Source organism: Neltuma alba, unplaced genomic scaffold (genome assembly GCF_004799145.2).
Source record: "Neltuma alba isolate B1F8T4 unplaced genomic scaffold, ASM479914v2 tig00011151_pilon, whole genome shotgun sequence".
NCBI lineage: Eukaryota > Viridiplantae > Streptophyta > Magnoliopsida > Fabales > Fabaceae > Neltuma > Neltuma alba.
In genome coordinates, this window is record NW_021635885.1 from 11,908 (window position 1) to 17,012 (window position 5,105).

The following is a 5,105-nucleotide window of genomic DNA, read 5'->3' on the forward strand; positions in this document are numbered from 1 at the left end:
GTGATCAAACTAATCAAAACTTTTCTGCGTGATGATCAAGGATCTATTTGTTAATAATCAAGTGGAGTTTGACTTCGTCAAACGTCAATGAGCCAATGCGGTGTCCACCCAGGCACTATCGTTGCGATTTCTCACAATTTTACTCTTCCGATCCTTAATATAGAACCCAATTCTTGAGTTGATTTTAGTCCTAAATATAAGACTTATTTCTCATATTTATCAATTTTCTCTAAATTACCACTATAGATACTCCTTAAACCATAATCAAATAGAAGAGGGAGATGGGGTATTAAGAAAGATAATGATAGTGTTTTAGGAAAAATGTGTCACTTTTCTTATGATTAACTAACTTACCTAACTTTCTTAATCTAATCAAATTAGTTAAATGAGTCTTATATTAAGGAATGGAAAAGTAATACACACTTCTCTTTTTTTCTCTCTTAAAAACACTACATATTTCGTAAATTATATGGGGCTCGGTGAATTAATTTTATAGCATAAAAAAAGTTTTCTACGTGGAAATTGGAATACAGTAAGTCCGAATACGGGGAGACAATAGTGGTAGGCTCTTTGTAATCCGCGCGCATTTAAAACTTAAAAAATATAGTTCATTAATTTGTCAAACCCCGCGACGCCTATAAATATGCATCATTCTGGGTAGACTCCACCATGATCAGCAAAGTTAAGCTTGAAATTCCAAGACGATGAGGAAACTGATCGTCTTAATTATGTGGGCTTTATGCTGTTCGCTGTGCAGCATGGCACAGACAAACAGAAGCGTGCCAGTGAAAGTAGGAATCGTACTTGATCTTTCTTCCCCGGCAGCAAAAATGGGGTTGAGCTGTATCAACATGTCTCTCTGACTTTTATGCCTCTCATTCTCATTACAAAACCAGGCTCGCCTTCATCGTCAGGGATTCCCACTCGGACGTTTTTCCTGCAGCTTCTCAGGGTTCTCTTCTAATTACTCTCTGCATATTCCTGTGCCTTGTATAAATATGTCGCATTGATTAAGGGAGAGTCGGAAAGCTTTTAAGTTTCACCATTTGATATCAGTCCTAGATCTCAATGGCACAGTGATTGTCTGCAATTTATTCTGTAAACGAAACTTTCCTTGATCTGTTGCATTATTTCAGTAACATCATATGTTATAATTGAACGAAATATTGTTTGATTCACACGCATATAGCCTCCACAGGTAAAAAAAAAAAAAAATACTCACCTTGGCATGTTTGATGATAATATCATGTAATCAACACAAACTGTTCAATGATAATATTTTAATAGGGTAGAAGTAGGTGATATAATTTTAAATCCAGAATGCCACTAGTAAAAAATTTCATATTCCACCAGACAAATTGCGTAATTATTTTTTCATGAAACAATTTATTTCTTTACGAAAGAACACGAGCCAGACATACATCTGATTTGCAGATTTTCTTGATCAACAGGTCTAGATCTCATAAAATCAGAGAAAGTGCAGGCCATAATTGGTCCATTCACGTCAATGCAAGCCAACTTTCTGATCAGTCTGGGAGACAAAGCTCGTGTTCCCATCATAACCTTCTCAGCAACAAGTCCTTCTCTGGCTTCTCTTCCAAGTTCATATTTTTTTCGAATTACACAAACCGTTTCAGCTCAGGTGAACGCCATTGGTGCAGTCGCACAGGCTTTTGGGTGGAAAGAAGCAATACCCATTTACGTAGACAACGAGTATGGGAAGGGGGTCATACCCTTCTTGACTAATGCTCTTCAACAAGTGTACGTTCGAATCCCATATCAGAGTCCTCTTTCAGCTTCAGCCACTGTTGAAGATATCAGAGCAGAGCACTACAAGTTGATGACCATGCAAACCAGAGTGTTTGTTGTGCACATGAACCCCAATCCGGGCGTGAGACTCTTCAACATTGCAAGACAGATTGGAATGATGAGCAAGGGCTACGTTTGGATCGTGACAGATGGTTTGGCTAATGAATTAAGCTCTTTGAATTCCTCAGTCATAGAATCAATGGAAGGGGTGCTGGGGGTGAGGACCTATATTCCCAAAACAGAGCGGTTGGACGAATTCAAGGTTCGATGGAAAAAAGATTCCTACAAGACAATCCAACCCTTGTTGATGCTGATTTGAATGCTTTTGGAGTATGGGCTTACGATGCTGCCGCAGCGTTAGCTATGGCTATTGAGAAGGTTGACACCAACAATCTTGGGTTTGATGCGAGCAATGCTTCGTCCAATTCAACTGATTTGGAAAGGATTGGAGTTTCAAAAAGTGGTGAAAAGCTGCGTGAAGCCTTATCAGACACTACATTCACAGGCCTCAGTGGAGAATTCAGCATTGTTAAGAGGCAACTGCAAGCTTCGACGTTTGAGATATTGAATGTGATTGGAAATGGAGGGAAACGGATAGGATTTTGGACATCACAAAACGGAATAGTCAGAAATCTGGACTCAACTAACACCAACGCGTATTCTACGTCAAGGAATCAATTAGGTTCGATTATATGGCCAGGGGACACGAACTCTGTCCCAAAGGGATGGGAAATCCCCACAACTGAGAGGAAGCTGAGGATAGGGGTGCCGGTGAAAAATGGTTATCCTGAATTCGTGGATGTATCTCATGACCCCATTACTAATAGAACACAGGTCACTGGATTTAGCATCGATGTGTTCGTGGCAGTGCTGGAAGTGCTCCCTTATGCCTTACCTTATGAATTTATCCCTTTTGCTAAACCCAATCGCCAGAGTGCAGGATCATATAATGAGCTGATCAGCCAAGTTTATTTTGGGGTAATCAATTCCACTTTGATATAGTTCCCTTCATCAAATTTACTTCAAATAAATCATGACAAAAGTCGTTAATCTTTTATACAGAACTTTGATGCCGTGGTGGGGGATATAACAATCACAGCAAACAGGTCTAACTATATGGATTTCACTTTGCCGTACACGGAATCTGGTGTAACGATGGTAGTTCCGATGAAAGACAAGAGACAGAAGAATGCATGGGCCTTCTTAACCACTGACTTGGGATCTCTGGGCGACAATTGCATGTTCCTTTGTATTTGTTGGCTTTGTTGTGTGGGTGCTTGAACACCGAATTAATGAACATTTCAGAGGGCCTCCACTGCACCAGATTGGCACCAGCTTATGGTTTTCATTCTCAACTATGGTTTTTGCCCATCGTAAGCCCTACCCTTCTTACTTTTCTTGAATGATTTCGATTAAGGTGTAAATAACTCGTTAATAGATTGAATGGTACTGTAGGAGAGAGAGTTTTGAGCAACCTGAGCAGATTTGTTGTCATCGTATGGGTCTTTGTGATTCTTATTCTGGTTCAGAGTTATACCGCGAGTTTGACGACGCTTTTAACAGTTGAGCAGCTCAGCCCCACTATGACAGATGAAAATCTACTTTTAAAGAGCCGATTAAATGTTGGTTACTTGGATGGTTCTTTTTTATATGGACTTCTAAAGGATATGGGTTTTCTAGATTATCAGCTCAAAACTTACCATGCGACAGAGGATTGCCATGAACTGTTTGAAAAAGGAACTGTTTGATGAAATTCCATATGTGAAACTCTTTCTGGGGAATTACTGCTCCAAATACACCATGGTTGATCCGACTTTCAAAACTGGGGGCTTTGGCTTTGTAAGTTGTGTTGTGTTGGGAATTTCACATCTTGTTCTCCTTATTAAAATTCTACCTTATCTTGTTTTATTTTTTTGACATAAATTACAGGCATTCCCTAAAGGTTCCCCTCTTGTTGGCGACATTTCAAGGGCAATCCTGAATGTGACACAGGGAGATCAAATGAAGGCCATAGAAAATGCGTGGTTCAAAAAGAACAACTGCCCAGATTCTAATGCCTCAATTTCATCAAACAGTCTTGGACTTGAAAGCTTCTGGGGACTCTTTCTCATTGCAGGGGTTGCTTCTGCCCTAGCTCTTATTATCTTCGCCATTAACTTCCTATACCAACACAGAGAAATCTGGTTACAGTATGATCCCAGTACTCCAAAGTGGAGACGAGTTGAGAAGTTAATATGGATATTTGACCAAAGGGATTTGAGCTCTCACACTTATAGGAAAGAGAAGTGCAAAATAAGAGTGAATCCTACAGACCACATGATCTGGGTGAATTTGAGGCATCTCCAAGTACAAACTACCCCTCAAGTCCATCTTCTAGCCCATCAGAATTAGAAAGGAGCTTCTCGTTCTACGATGAAGCTAGCCCAAACAACCCTCCAGCCCAAGATAGAAATAACCTTAGCGCATGTTATGACACAGGATCTGCCAGATAAGCTTTGATCACCACCCATCGCTGGAGCTGTCAATAAAGGCCAGCCCGGCCCTAAAGGGCTAGCCCTTGAAGGGCCAGGACCTAAAAGGGCTGACCCTTTAAAGCCTACATACCTTAAAATTGGGATTTTTATCAATTAAATTGGGCTTAATTGCATTTATTAGGAATAAATTGGATTAATTGTGATTGGATGAAAATATTGCTAAAAGGGGGCAAAAATATCATATTTTTATGATTTAGTTTAACTGATTGATCTTTTTGAAAAAAATATCATATCACATTATCTTAGATTTTGTTATAGAAAATTTGAGAGATATTGCAAGGTTTGAATTTAGGGTTGCACCATCATGGCCTTCTGGAGGGAGAAAAGGACGGAACATAGCGGCAAGGCTTGAGAATATACACCTTCGTGTGTGTATATATAGATATGACCGCAGGGAGAGAAGAAGAGGCCACACCCATCCACAATTATCATCATCTCACACACCCATCCAATCTTCATTCACCCACCTTCAAACCCACGGATTTCATTCACGCACGCCACCTCCAATCTTCCATTCACGCGCACGACCCACAATCATCATCATCCTAATCCACCACCCCAACCCATATACGCACACCTGATCACCTTCCCTTGTCCTCATCGTCTTCAACGCGGAAAGAGGAGCTGGAGGCAGACACGCTGAGACAGAGAGAGACGGAGACAGAATTGAGATAGTGAATTGCAGAGCTTAAGCATCGTCGATCTCCACTCCTTCCTATCACCAATTACATATAATCATCCCCATCGATCACCTTCATTATC

General features: G+C 40.4%; 1 pseudogene; it reads left to right on the forward strand.

Moving 5' to 3' along the window:
• The first annotated feature begins 758 nt into the window (after positions 1–758).
• LOC114761927 (glutamate receptor 2.7-like) lies at positions 759–4,293 on the forward strand (annotated as a pseudogene).
• The last annotated feature ends 812 nt before the right edge of the window (positions 4,294–5,105 follow it).